General features: G+C 45.7%; 1 protein-coding gene across 2 annotated transcripts in view; it reads left to right on the top strand.

Moving 5' to 3' along the window:
- PTPRN2 (protein tyrosine phosphatase receptor type N2) overlaps nt 1–15,790 on the top strand; it is a 2,289,968-nt gene that overhangs the window by 1,233,976 nt on the left and 1,040,202 nt on the right. The window lies entirely within an intron of this gene.

The raw sequence follows: 15,790 nt of genomic DNA, 5'->3' as shown, positions 1-15,790 counted from the left end.
GAGTTATGACTACCCCTAATGTATAAGAAACAAGAAAGAGAAGACCAGGTTCTGGGTGGTGTGCTGTCTTGATAGTGAGCGGGAATCATGCGGGTGCAAGTGTGAAAACGCGTGTTGAGTCATGCTTGGCTACAAAAAAATCCCATCAGACCACCCATGTGGCGGCATATCATCATATGGGGATTAGAGGTCACTCCAGGCACCACCTATACCATCAAGTGGTGGTGTAAAAAATATATAAAAGGCGACCCATTCAGCCACAGTCATGCTCAAAGTATGATGTAGCAAAAAGTGCAGTGCTATAAAGTGAGTGCTTGCTAAAATTAGCTACATAGACTACAAGAATTGCTTGTGGAAATTAGTCTATGTGTCAAGATTAAAAACACGCCTAGTAGTGGGTGAGTAAGACTACATGATGGCGCTGTGCAGAGTGGTCAACTAGTTTCAGCTAGAAGGAGTATTGCTCCAGCTTTCATCAGGACCATGAAAAAGAAAAGCTACTGCAACTGAAAATAAGGGGTGTATACACATGTAAAAGGGATATGATTTCGTCAACATCATGCAGTATACTTAGGAAAGTCATGTCTCCCCCTTAAAACTTGGAACCCCTGTGTCCTCTGACCACAGGAAAGAAGTCTTCTCCCCAGCTTTGTGTGGGTGAAAGCCTCACCTCGCCCGGCAACCGCTCGGGAAATTGAGGCCCCGCTCTCGCCCGGCAACCGCTCGGGAAATTGAGGCCCCGCTCTGTCCGTCGGTGCCCAGCATTCAGAATGGAGCGGAAAGGGAGGCCACCCTTTCCGCTCCATTCTGAATGCGCCATCATGTAGTCTTACTCACCCACTACTAGGCGTGTTTTTAATCTTGACACATAGACTAATTTCCACGAGCAATTCTTGTAGTCTATGTAGCTAATTTTAGCAAGCACTCACTTTATAGCACTGCACTTTTTGCTACATCATACTTTGAGCATGACTGTGGCTGAATGGGTCGCCTTTTATATATTTTTTGCACCACCACTTGATGGTATAGGTGGTGCCTGGAGTGACCTCTAATCCCCATATGATGATATGCCGCCACATGGGTGGTCTGATGGGATTTTTTGTAGCCAAGCATGACTCAACACGCGTTTTCACACTTGCACCCGCATGATTCCCGCTCACTATCAAGAAAGCACACCACCCAGAACCTGGTCTTCTCTTTCTTGTTTCTTATCTTGTTCTTAGGGGCATGAGTGGACAGGTTGTAAAAGATTCCCCTTCTGACCCTCCGCACATTTGTTTCAGTACCCCTAATGTATACCACTCACAGTCTGTTCTAGGCTACCAATCTTTATGATTCAGTTTAACTTTCACCATTCTCAGATCATATAATAAGTGACCTTTCCATCTAGCCTCTAGAACATTGAGCTTATCAGAATCTCACCTTCTTCAGCCTGTCCAAAAAAATGAATAGTCCTACCGGAACCCAACAGTTTCCAAGAGCACACCTGCAATTCCAACTGCATTGCCTGCAACATTGTTGAGTTTGGGCTATCTAGCATCATTTTCAAAATCTTCCCTTCCAAAGTGACTGGTTGTATAAAGGCCAACAGCCTCTAATGTCTTTAGCCACCATCTGTATTCTGTTTCCGAATCTGGATTCTTAAATTATCACAAACACAATAATCTTCAAGACCACTGCTCGTGTTTACAAGCCGCATGGGGTTGATATTATTGGTGCCTTCTACTCCTAAGTAACTTTGGGTGCCATTAAATGCTGAGTCGACCCTAAACAAAGTTTGCCAAGTGTAATAATGCAATAGCTCACTAAAAATAGTCTTATAGATATCAAAGAGCAATGGGGCAAACATTGGGCCTTTAAATATTCCAATAATTTGAGGTTGTTCATTGAATTCAATTTGGGGTTGCTAATTGTTTGTGTGTGGTGTTTGATGCAGCCGCTAACTGGGAAGTAGTTGTTACCCCCAGTTTGATGTTGTCTTTTATAATGGCTACTAAGTTGGTTTGACCTAGGGAATCAAATGCTGCTGATGAATTGAGCAGGGCAAGAGGTGTTCCTATGGTGTGCAGACTAGAGTGCCTTCAAGAAAAGAAAGAAGCGACTGAAAAAGAAATTTGATCTGTCTATTAAGACAAAACCAAGTGTTTGAAAAATAAATTTGATCTGTCTATTAAAGACGAAACCAAGTGTTTGATTTTTTCTGATGATTACCTTTAACCTCAGATTCCTAACCCTTAGAATAATGCACAGGTGTTAGACTAAATTCAGAAAGTTTAATGCCTCTTTTGAACTTTAATAAAGCAGTACGTACACCTGTGTGCCTGTAGGTGGCATCACATAACTCTGTGCCTTCATTGTTCTGCTCTGGAAGTGACGAGCTAGGCCGCACAGAAGCACCACCGATGTGGTCTGAAGTCAGTTACTTTCTTTCCATGCCTTCCAATGCAGATCTAGAGCTTCTCCTTCGTCTTTAAGACCCCTTTCTTATCAAACAATTTCCAGTGTGCAAGGTAAACTGTCCCCTTCTAAGACAACAAGGTTCAAACCGTTTAGGGACTGTCTTGTACAGATGTCTTTGACGGATCCTCATGAAGTGTACCTTAGGAGCACAGCTCCAGCATCTGTGATGACTGCGTGTAGATGAATCTGAAGGTCATATGAGATCACAAGATGAACCTTTATGTCACCAAATGTTAGACGAGTCAATGCTGTGACCAGTCAAAGTCGAAATGAATGTCCTGTTCCACTACCAAAGTTGTTGCTTTGGCAGATCACCATTGCAGTCGAAGTCTTTGGGTAAGTCCAAGAAAAAACATAGGGAGTTGAAATGGGCATGAGGGGGTCAATGTACCACCCAAACTTGCTTCCGATCTCCTAAAGAGCTGATTCCGAGTTTAATCCTGCTGCAACATGACTACATTTGTGGCACTTTACTAGTTCCCTCTAGAGTACCTCTGGGCCCAAAGGTTCCGCAGGGGCCTTGGTCGACACTGATGCTGGCACGGTTGATGCCAGAGGATTCCTTACGGCTTATTGTGCTCTACAGCACCAAGCTTAATGTACCACGACCTCATCCCGACTTCCACTGGTTGCAGCCAACAGGTTATCTTCTGATTCTGTTACCTTACCCTCACAATATGGTAGGACTGATTCAGATAATGACAAGTTTGGCAAAGGGGATGATTTTATTCCACAATATGATGATTAAAACTGGTATGAAGAACTGCAAGATATCAGTGGCCTGTGTACTTCTCCTGACACTGGCCTTGTTCTCTTCCTGACCCTGCCACTTTGGAAAGTGCCTCCTTTCTGTAGAAATGTGTTGGGTAGCAGAAATGTTAGGCCTGCAGCTCCCAACTAAGGCAGATATAACTAATATTCTGACAGAGGTACTACAACATGGTCAAGCACCTACAGAACCTTTATTACCACTAAGTGAGGCCTTTTGTCTTGGCCACTTGGGCAAAACGATGTTCTGCACCACCAGTTATTAGGCACATCACTGGTCGCCATCGGCCAGTGCCAGGAGATTCAGCCTTTCTTACTCAACACACTGCGCCAGAGAGCTTGTTGGTGCAGGCGTCTACCAGCATTGTAACCTACTCCTTCTTTACAACCCCACCTGATCATAAATCAAAAAAGAATAGAAACATTTGGCAAGCCAATTATCTTCTCCACAAGCCTTGTTCTGAGGTAAATGAGCTCCAGCTGTTTTCTAGAGAGCTCATCCTATCTACTTTGGGACACAGCAGCACAAGTTGTGCCGTCAGTTCTGGATGACCTTTAGGTGTCCCTCACTCTTGAATCCTTTGTAGGATCAGTTTCTCAAGAATCTTTCCAAACAAATCTATAAGTTACTTTGGGGACAGTCCCTGGAAATTATGGGAATCCCTATTATAAATAGGGACCAATTATTATCTTTTCGAGAGTCCGGGCATATATCCTGTTTTAAGTATCATATCTGCAGCTTGATATATCAATGCTGACCCAAACCTCGGAGTCAGTCTTAACCTCAATTTCTTTGAGGCAATATGTCCCCACGTTAAGGCACCTTCCAAAACATCAAAATCAATTAGAATGAGGAGAAATACAAAACTTTAAATAATTCCAATATGGAAATCGAATGGGCCCACAGAAAGCTGAGTTCTAGATCAATAAAGCTTTAAAGCGTTTTATTACAGTATTCAAAAGTAAAGCGGTACAGCGTCAATGACATAAATGCTCTGAAATGCTGAGTTATGGCGAGTATATACAAATCAGAAATTATTCTGACTCCCGAATGTGCAACAAAATGAATACAAAAACAGACAGTATTCATAGCAGCATCCATGTCTCCCTGAAAATGTTCTGGCTCACTTCCAACCAAGGGTTTTTTATATACTATTCTTGCATATTAAATCAACATTTCTGCAGATTCAATGTGGTGTTAGCAAAAGTATAATTTATACAGCAAATCGGAGCACATCATCACCTTAACACCTACGCACTTAACCCATTATTGTAATAATTATTGAGCACCCACGTATGCTAATATCATTTTGAGATGTTTGAACAAAACAGGATATATTTACATTCTCTTCTGTGTAAATGAATAGAGCTAATTGAAGAAGTAGAAGTTATGGGTACAATGTTAACAGTTACACCAGAGCCAGAAAAAGATCCCCGTGAACAAAACAAGAATAACAGTCAATATATTCAAATGTACTGCAAAATGACTGTGCACTGAGGAGCTTGCAAGAAGTGGATCGGTGCAGAGGGGGAAGCACAGAATGAGTAATAGAGATGTCTTCGATCTCGGGCAAAATGGTATTTTACACAGAAACGTGGCCTAACTAAAACACGTTAGAAAATACACTTCTTCTCTTCATAGAAAGCTTGGTTTAAAAGCATTTGTGTTAAATCAGTCTGCATATGTGGAATTATGTGTGTAAATGCATATTGCAAATTGTTAATGATACACAAAAATATGAATCCATAATCTTCTCTTACATAAACATTAAACGTAAAGCAAATGTTGAGTTGTTGAGCAACTGGAAGCCTAAGTAGCATGTTCCAGATAATATTGATTTTATACTCAGGCTCTCAGCTCTATTTCCTTGGGCAAATAAGACCCAGATTCACTAAAACGTTCTGCTGACATAAAGCAGGGCATTCTATTTACTATTCAGCGCAAATGGCGTTTTGGCACTGGAAAGGTGCCCTTTTCTCAATGCAGAAATCACTATGCTAAGCTTTGTGTGGCTCGCCATCAAGTAGGCATTACAGGAGTACGGGAGTGCAATTACCAATAGGGTTTGCTGCAAAGTCCAATCTATAAAGTTAGCTAAATATGACTTTGGAACAAAAACAAATGCATACTTGAAGAAAGTATAAACTTGGAGAAATATTTCTATTTCTCAAAAACATAACAACACATTGCTTTTTTCTTCAATTTAGGTCGCAGGAACTGAGGTGTTTAGGTCCACCTGAAAGTTTTAAGGCAGCTGACAAGCCTGCTGGTTTTTGCCACCTGATACAAGCAAGCTTAACTTTCATTCCGGCGTTTATTGGAAGGCAATATAGGAAATGATAGATGGGTCTGATGTGCTAAAAATGTCTTCCTTACAGAAACTAGTCTGGAGGCATGAGACTAGGTATAAGAACTTTTCCTATCTGAAATGGAGTGGCTTAATCAAACCAGGCGATGACTAGACTTTGGTCGACCATGAAGAACTGAGAGTCAAATAAAGAATTAAAACATTTTCAACCAAAAGATAGTAAGTATAACAGATTTTTTATTGTGATTGATGGTTAATAACATTAAGAGATCGCGATCCAGCCAGATGCCAATAACCTCGGAGGCAAGAGTGAGCTTGAATTTGGGTTGAAGTTGACAGAGTTCAGCTCTGTTAGGCTACTATTGGTCAAACTTGTATTGTTGATATTGAAGAAAGAGGATGAATTCAGTCTTGTCTAGGCTGAGTTTTACAAAATTGCTTGACATCTAGTAGCGAAGTTTAGAAAGACAAATTGCAAGAACACCAACATCATCAGAGGATGAGATTTTTAGAGAAATGTTGAAGTCAGCAGCATATTGATGAATAGTTGCAGCTACTTTACGGTCAATAAGTGCTTCCATATATGATTTAAAACAAAGAAACAGGCACAGGTGACCCTTGGGGAACACACAGGAGATACTGATCGGGTCTGAAACTACATTTAATAGTTTTGATATTTGTTTATATTTGGTCAGAAATGATCTGAACCAATTTAGAGCTTCCTCTTTTACTTAAATATGATGTTCAAACTGTGAATTAGCTTCTGAAGTTAGTGGCATCGAAGGTGCAGTTTTATAAAGCCGTACCAGGAGACATGCTTTGCCTTCGTCAATGATGCCATGAAAGTCATCTAAAATTTTCAACATGCATTTTTCTGTGCTACAGCCCATACCAAAGCTGGTTTGGAAGTGGGTTAAAAATCTTTTTTCATAGATAAAAGTGGTAAGTTGAACCCGAAAAACATTTCTCCAAAACTTTGTCGAGCCATGGAGGGTTTGAGATTGTTCTGTAGCTGAAAAAAGACAAGGATATACATGTGTTTTTTCAGAAGAGACAATATTGTACCACTTTGAAATCTTTTGGCATTTTAGCTGTGTATCACAGTTAAGACGTAAATTGGCTTCCATTCATCTTGTTATGAGAGATGTATCTCTATCTTGATTATGTGTCTTTTTTGTGTACTTTCTTTTAGTTCATTAAGGCTAGTCCTTACTTGTAATGTCTTATTTAGGTGGAAGGCATGTTTTTCATAATATGTCTTTTCTTTACAGTTAATTTTCAGTTCTAAGATTTGCTACAAATGTATACTTTGTTTGAGATTACTGAAGTAGTCTTTCTCAAAGTTCTGTAAGGTGGCATGGAGTTCCATACACTCTGAGTCTATATCAGGAAGTCTTTACTCCTTAAGGTCAATCTATCATTTCTACTCAATTGCCATCTTTCTCTGCTAAAGGACATACCTCTGTTCCTCTAGAACCCTTTGACTGCTTTCACAAGTTGTGGCAAATTTAGCACTGGTTGGCTGGGGTGATCAATCTGGCTAGGCATTACACTGTGCTCATCGGTATGATTGTCTTTGGAAATTGAGCCTGCCTTCTTCACAACATCCTGGCCTGCAAACTTGCTTTTCGCTGCCTTCTATGTACTGCACCTCAACTACAGCCCTGAGCTCTTCCAAGGAGATACTATGTTACAATTATTTCAGAGGGAAGAGCCAAAGGGCAATCCATGGTACCGTCAACACTCATTGTATGCAATGCTGTCTTTTTGTTCCAAATATAACTGATTTGTGAGGATTTACCCTATAATTAGGAAAGAGAGGTCATTGGTACAGGTGTGCATGAGTGCTGTATTAAAGCTCTTACATAGCTAGCTGAGACAATCTAGCATAAAGTGAGAGCAATGTCCTAATAAACATGCAAGCGTCTGGGGTAAATTTTCTTTTCGAGTGAGCACCACATAGGCATTTATCCAAAGAGACTTGATTCATTCAAGTCAGTTTGGAAAGGGGCGACCACTCGGTCCCCCCGAACGTATGGCGGAGTGCCTCGATCCCCCCGGGAAGCCATTTTGTGGCGGGAGGCGCGTCTCGGCTGGTATGCCCGAAGCGGCGTAGCCGGGGCGCGCTTGTCCCCGCCCTAGAGTGGGCTGGCCTAGACACCGACGTAGCCAGACCCGCCTCCGGGACGGGCAGGGGCGGGTTTACGCCCGCCCTGAAGATGGATAAAAGGAGACGCAAGGCCTGAAGACGTCCTCTTGTTCTTGTGCTCCGAAGCTGCACCTCCTCGCCACACGTGAGCTCGGGACAGAACGAAGAGCCAATTTTGAGCGTTTTGATCCTTTTCTTTGTCTTCTAGATACTTCGTCGGAGAGATGCCAAAGAAAGTCGCAAAGAAGATGTCGACCGACCAGATGGTGCGGGCCCTTTTCAAAGATATGGCAGACATAAAGAGACGGTTGGCAGAGCGAGACGGGGAGGAGGGTTCGGGCCCTGCGCCGGCTGGAGGGAGACCGAAGAGGCCGAGAAAGGTTCCAGCCAGTGGAGACATCCCGGTTCCCCCTGCACCGCTCGAGGCGCCGACCCCAGTTCCAATAGAGGAGAATCCAATCCCCGTTGTCGTCACCCCGACGCCCAAGGAAGACATGCCCCCCGAGCTGGCAGCACAGCTAGCGGCTTGGTTGGGGGATAGTAGTGGTGGCGCCACGGCTGCCGAGGCACAGGCGCTGATAAAAGGGCTTCGTGAGAAGAGAGAGGCAGCAAGAGTAGCTGCGCCATTTACGGGGATAGACAAGCCGCAAGCGGCAGAAGCTGCGTCCAGTTCAGGTAAGCGGCCGTTGCCGATTGCAAGGGACGAGTCAGCACCCTCTCGTAGAGAGAGATTGGGACAACATGTGCCTTTAGCCATAAAGGAAAAGATCTGGGCAGGGGAATACGTGAATATTTTTTCCTTGCTTGTTGATCATTATGATGTGGAGCATGTGAAAAGTCAAAAGGACTTAATGCATCCGAGTGTTTGGCGCGCAAAAATGGCCGCCTTTAAGGTAAATGAGAACATTGGCAATTGGGGCAATGCATGGGGAATCTTCACATCGATTCTGGGGGAACGTAGGCCTGAGTTGCTTCCTGAGTTTCCCGTTTATCAATCACGGATTATGGGTTACTCAACAACATATCAAGGCAACCATTGGTTTTGTTACGACAATCTGTTCAGGAAGGAAAAGGAACATAACAAGAGTTTGACTTGGGATTGTTACGATTCTCTAACATGGGACAAAATGAAGGAATCGGGAATGTTAAGGATGCCATTGGTCGGGAGCAATGTTGTTGATTACTCCCGCCAGAATGTGGGGACGCCCTTTCGCCCAAGTACGAGCACCGACGACCAGTCGAGGCCCGCGGGCAATACAGGGAGAAAGGGTTTCTGTTTTAATTTCAACAAGGGGAAGTGTACTAGGCCACCGGGGTCGTGTAAATTCAAACACGAATGTAGTACGTGTGGATCATCCCATCCTGAGTCATCGTGCAGAGCCAGAACGAGTGAGAATGGGGGTAAGGGAGGCGCCAAACAGGTCTAAGATAGGCCGAGGGGCGCCTTTACCAACCCCGATTGATACCCTGGCAATGATTCCCTGGCTCAGCGACTACCCGGATCGGACTTCTGCCGGGGTGCTGCGGAACGGTTTTACAAATGGTTTCCGCATCCCGGTAGGGGACTTTCAGGGTGTAGGGATGTGCAAAAATCAACTTTCCGTTTTACAACATACATCTGTAGTACAAGAAAAAATCCACAAAGAGGTTAGCCGGGGCCGGGTCGCCGGCCCGTTTAGTGTACCCCCGGTACCAGATTTTGTTTGTTCTCCGTTAGGGGTGGTCCCCAAGAAGGACCCAGGTGAGTTTCGTTTGATCCATAATCTGTCTGCTCCCATTGGTCTTTCGGTGAACGACGCAATTGATCCGGAAGCTTGTTCGGTGCGATACGCATCGTTTGATGAGGCAGTAGCCATCTTGAATCGCCTGGGGCCCGGGACGCTGATGGCAAAATCAGACATCGAGTCAGCGTTCCGGTTGCTCCCGGTACACCCAGACGATCAGCGTCTGCTGGGATTCGGGTTCCAGGGGTCATTCTACATGGATAGGTGTATGCCAATGGGATGCTCTATATCATGTGCTTACTTTGAGCAATTCAGTACTTTCCTGCAATGGGTGTTCACTAAGAAAACGGGTTTCCGAAATGTAATGCATTACCTTGACGACTTTTTGTTCCTTGGCCCCGCCGGAAATCCCGCATGTGCACAGGCCTTAGCTGAATTCCGTGTGTTGATGGGCCAGTTTGGTGTACCATTGGCACCGGGTAAAACAATGGGTCCCACGACTTGCCTCGAGTTTTTGGGGATCGAGTTGGACTCAAGGGAGGGGTGTTTCCGTTTACCAGCCAGCAAAATCTGTAAATTCAGAGCAGCCCTCCAAGTGTGTTTACATGTATCCAAGGTTACACTACAGCAGTTACAACAATTAGTGGGAAAGTTGAACTTTGCCTTGAGGGTGATCCCAATGGCTCGCCCCTTTTCCCGCTCAATTGCCCAAGCGATGGTTGGCCTAAAGGAGGGTCATCATCGCACGAGGTTATCGGCCGAGGTCCGCCAGGACATGCGGATTTGGTTAGCATTTCTGGCGGACTTCAATGGTCGAGTTGTCTGGAACAAGCCAGCCATGTCCTCCGATGAGCTTGGGCTATGGACAGATTCAGCAGGAAGCGTAGGTTTTGGCGCCATCTTCGGCACAAAATGGTCGGCACAGAAGTGGCCCCTATGGTGGCACGAGAAGGGGCTGACAAGTAACATCGCTTTCCTCGAACTATTTCCCATTCTGGTGGCCCTTAGAACCTGGCCAGAAGGGTTCAGAGATCATTCCGTTGTGTTCTGGTCCGACAATATGACCGTGGTAGAATGCATCAATAGTCAGGCAGCCCGTTGTAAATTGATTTTGAGGCTGCTCAAAGAAATCGTCTTACGGTGTATGCAGCTGAACGTGGTATTCAGAGCAAAACATGTACCTGGGGTGATGAATCAGGCCGCTGATGCACTGTCTCGTTTTCACATGCAGGCTTTCTCGGGTTTCCTTCCTTCAGCGGACCCGGAGCCGGCACCCTTCCCCGAAGCTCTCTGGTCTCTCGGTGCCCCGAACTTCGTCACCTCGTGGGAGAGAGTCTAGCACCCAGGACAAGGAAGGCATATGAAGGGGCGTTCCAGGCCTATTTAGCCTTTTTAGGGGCAGAGAGAGGGGGACTTTGGGGGCAGGAGGAGTGGGTAGTACTTTTCCTGATGTCTTTACGTAGGGCTGGGAAATCGGTGGCTACGGCCCAAAGGCATCGTGCCGCCATTTCCTTTGTTGCCAGGGCCCATGGCATCCTGGACCCAACAACGTCTTTTACGGTACAGAAAGCGCTGCGTGGGTGGCAACGCCTAGAGGGTCGCAGAGTGGACGTAAGACGACCGATAGGTCTAGACAGGTTGTCCCAGTTGCTGACCACACTCCCTAACACATGCTCGTCCCCGTTCGAGACCTGTTTGTTCCGGACTGCATTTATGCTGGCATTTCACGGGGCTATGAGAGTTAGTGAGCTAGTGGCAAGGAACAAACGGGATGTGACGGGGGGCTTGTGCAGAGAGCAGGTTCAGATCAGGGGTGATGCGATGATTGTCTCCTTTCTCAGGTCCAAGACTGACCAGGATGGGAGGGGGGACTGCACGATCATTCGCAGGATCCCCGAGTCATCCATGTGTCCGGTTCAGTGCTTAGAAGATTACCTAGCACGAAGGGTGGCATCATGGGGGGGGACATTGTTGAGGCATGTAGACGCCACCCCGCTGACGAGGTTTCAGTTTCAGCGGGTGCTTGCAATGGCCATTGCCGCAGCGGGCTTGGACCCGGGTGAATTTGGGACCCATTCCTTTCGTATAGGGGCTGCCACAGAAGCTACAGCCAGGGGTCTTAATGTAGAACAAGTGAAACGTGTGGGGCGTTGGTCCTCCAATTGTTATAAGAGGTATGTGCGATTGCACATGTTGTGAAGCTGTAATCATGTACTCACGCTTCTTGTCTTTTGTTTGTTTTCAGTTGCGCAAGCCTACGCGGCAGGGCGGACTGTGCAGTTGACCCAACACCAGGCCAGCGGTCACACATCACCGGCTGAGAGAAAGGAGGTGTGGGTCGTAGGCCACTCATACGTGAGACGGGCCGCAGACGTATTCAAAGCAGGTGATATGATTCACGTACCTGGAGAATACGGGTACAGAGTGTCCTTCTACGGAAGGGGCGGTCTCTGTATTGACCAGTTTCAGGCATTCTTTGAGGGTTTGTTAGAGCGGATGAGGTCACCGCCGTCCATAGTCATAGTACATTTGGGGGGCAACGACTTAGTTACCACCGGTAGACGACTTCTCCTGGAGGCTATGCTTTCCACGGTAAGTTGGTTAGCAAGGAGAGTTCCGGGGTGTATAATTGCGTGGTCTCATATGATCCCACGAAAAGTGTGGCGGGGGGCTATCTCGGTCCCTGCTTTGAATCATTCCGTTAAGAAATTAAATAACAAAGTGAGTAGGTTGTTCCGTTCCAAGACATTGCATTCGATCTCGCATAGTTGTATTAATGATGATAGTATGTATTTGGGGGATGGTGTGCATTTGTCGAGGGTGGGCAATGAGTTACTCATAGGTGACTTCCTAGCTTGGTTAAAATCGTTAAAACATGACCTTTAGGTAGGAGTTTGGTGGGGGGTCCGGATAGCCGGTCAACTATCCGGACCTGTGGCGGTAAGGTCATGATCGGTGAGCACTAATTGGTAGATCCCTATGAGTGGGCGTCACCCAACACGGATGGGAGCGCTCGGGGGAGGTGGCCATTGGCCCCTCAATGGGGAGGCGGTCCCGTCTAAGGGCGGGTCGCCGGAAGTTAAGGAAAGGCGGTCAAGGCCCCTTCCTGTGTAGGAGGGGTTACAGCCCCCTCCTGAGGAATTTCCCGGGGCCAGGGTCATCTGCGACGGCAGATGCGGTAAGTTGTGTGGGGTGGGGGGAGGTCCACGATACCTTCTAGATACCACACACAAGTATTCGAACGACCTTTAAATGGCGTCGAGTCTTAAGTGCCCCCGACAAGTCAAGGGAAATTGTTAGTAGTTGCACTTGAGGTAAGCCTCTGTGCTGTCGCCCTTCCCAAGTGGGAGGGGTAAGTCTGGTTAGGGATCTTGACACCGGTTATGACCTTGCCGTTGGCCCTTAAACGTTAGGATGTACAATTTCAGTGTTTATAGAGAATGTTTTTGTAGGATGCTAGTTCGGCTAGGAGAACCTCTGTATTAGAAAATATGTTAAGATTAGCCAAACATCGCAATGTGATAATGAAATTGTACATAATATGAAACGTTTAATGTTTAATTTTTTGTTTTAATAAATACGGCCGCGGGAGGGTCACTCCCTCCCACATCCAAAAACTTAAAGAACTGTTTCCGGTTTCCCTCCTTGTGGGATTGTGTTGAGAGGGGGTGGCGGGTATCTCAGCCATATGGAAAGGGGCGACCACTCGGTCCCCCCGAACGTATGGCGGAGTGCCTCGATCCCCCCGGGAAGCCATTTTGTGGCGGGAGGCGCGTCTCGGCTGGTATGCCCGAAGCGGCGTAGCCGGGGCGCGCTTGTCCCCGCCCTAGAGTGGGCTGGCCTAGACACCGACGTAGCCAGACCCGCCTCCGGGACGGGCAGGGGCGGGTTTACGCCCGCCCTGAAGATGGATAAAAGGAGACGCAAGGCCTGAAGACGTCCTCTTGTTCTTGTGCTCCGAAGCTGCACCTCCTCGCCACACGTGAGCTCGGGACAGAACGAAGAGCCAATTTTGACCCACCCACCAGCCCCTGAGGACAGCAAGTTGTTGTGCATTAAGGTGAATTTTCTAAGTATGTTCTTTCTTTTCGTTTACAGGTTGTGAAAGTATCAGTTTTGTGGTTTATCATAATAAAGTATGGTGAATATCGTTAGGTTGTTACGATTAAAAGGACTTGATGTATTGTTGCTTTTAAGCATGCTCTTTCGGTCGTAGCGACCAATGTTTTCATAAGTTCGAATTGTCGTATTTATTTTTTGGTAGGCGGTAAGGTCATGATCGGTGAGCACTAATTGGTAGATCCCTATGAGTGGGCGTCACCCAACACGGATGGGAGCGCTCGGGGGAGGTGGCCATTGGCCCCTCAATGGGGAGGCGGTCCCGTCTAAGGGCGGGTCACCGGAAGTTAAGGAAAGGCGGTCAAGGCCCCTTCCTGTGTAGGAGGGGTTACAGCCCCCTCCTGAGGAATTTCCCGGGGCCAGGGTCATCTGCGACGGCAGATGCGGTAAGTTGTGTGGGGTGGGGGGAGGTCCACGATACCTTCTAGATACCACACACAAGTATTCGAACGACCTTTAAATGGCGTCGAGTCTTAAGTGCCCCCGACAAGTCAAGGGAAATTGTTAGTAGTTGCACTTGAGGTAAGCCTCTGTGCTGTCGCCCTTCCCAAGTGGGAGGGGTAAGTCTGGTTAGGGATCTTGACACCGGTTATGACCTTGCCGTTGGCCCTTAAACGTTAGGATGTACAATTTCAGTGTTTATAGAGAATGTTTTTGTAGGATGCTAGTTCGGCTAGGAGAACCTCTGTATTAGAAAATATGTTAAGATTAGCCAAACATCGCAATGTGATAATGAAATTGTACATAATATGAAACGTTTAATGTTTAATTTTTTGTTTTAATAAATACGGCCGCGGGAGGGTCACTCCCTCCCACATCCAAAAACTTAAAGAACTGTTTCCGGTTTCCCTCCTTGTGGGATTGTGTTGAGAGGGGGTGGCGGGTATCTCAGCCATATGATTACACTAAGATTTTGTTAGACTAGTGATACCAAACAACAACATGCTCAGTACTTGTTTTAGCACTGTGCTTGTGGCAGTTTCACACTCACACTGTGTTCAGGTTCCAGTCCCTGGATTTAATGACTAAAGGGCCTATTCACAAAGGTAACTTTACTCATGAGTAAATTAACACATGCAAACTGCCCTTTGGACCTGGCAGTAGAAATCTTTTATATATATCAAGAGAGGGGGGACTAGGAGCTTGTTGTGATCCAGTACCCGTGTTCTTGGGCTAGACACAAATCAAAAAAGTGGGGTAACTGATCCACGGCTGGGCACAGAAAGTCACCCACAGACAGAACAAGAAGAGCAAAGGGGATGATCCTAGGTCTAGGACTCACTGTCTAGAGGCAAGCGCTAGTCTTGTCTCATGATGCCCTCACACACCCCGAAGGATGTCATGCTTCACCATCAGGTGTTAGCTCCTCGTCGGGCCTGCACTGCAAAACTAACGCGCTCCTCGTGGTTGGCCAGAACTTTTAACTTTTCCCCAGTCAAATATAACAAGATAACTACATTTGAGCTTTGATCTTCTTGGTGCTTTTTTTACCTACAACTTTAAAAAATCATAACTCAATGCTCTACTTAATGATTTGTTGGTGTTATTTGATTGATTAAAATGTACTCTATTTTTCTTGTGTTGTAATTTCACTTTATTACTGTTTTAGTACTGCATAAATACTTTACAGATTGCCTCTAAGTTAAGCCTGACTGCTTCTGTGCCAAACTACCAGAGGAATAAGCACAAGTTTATTTAGTGACTTTTGTGGTTCACCTCACAAGGATTGCGTTTATCTCTTGAGGGTGTCTTTCAACCCTCTCAACTAAAAGCCCAGTTTCCTACAAGCAACATGATGTCAGATCTCTTCACTAGCAAATATCAAGATAGCAAGCCCAAGTCAGGGCTTCTGCTCATCTCCTGGCTACGTCTTTGTCAACCTAAAGCTCTGGGCTGGCAGGTGTTCTTTTCAGAGTTGCTAAGAAGTGTGAAGGGATGAACGGTCTTCCAAACACAAGTGTGCAGAGTACATTTATTCACAGGCTGGCTCAGCCACACCATTTTCCATTTCCCATAAGTATACAAAAATAAATAGATGAATAGAATCTAACTACAGATTTGAACTTTTCTGCCTTTAATACATATGCAATGTAAATATGATTATATATATTTCCAAAATATGTGAGATCCACATTCAGATTTATTTTATATTTATCCTTATGAGACGTAGTAAGGCTATCCGAGGTCTGTAAATCATTCTTACCCATATTATATTTATTTTTAACAGTGAGAGAAAGTCCTGCCTCACAGTTCACACTTCA

The sequence above is a fragment of the Lissotriton vulgaris genome, chromosome 10 (assembly GCF_964263255.1).
Source record: "Lissotriton vulgaris chromosome 10, aLisVul1.2, whole genome shotgun sequence".
NCBI classification, from domain to species: Eukaryota; Metazoa; Chordata; class Amphibia; order Caudata; family Salamandridae; genus Lissotriton; species Lissotriton vulgaris.
This window is presented reverse-complemented; position numbering and strand designations above follow the sequence as displayed.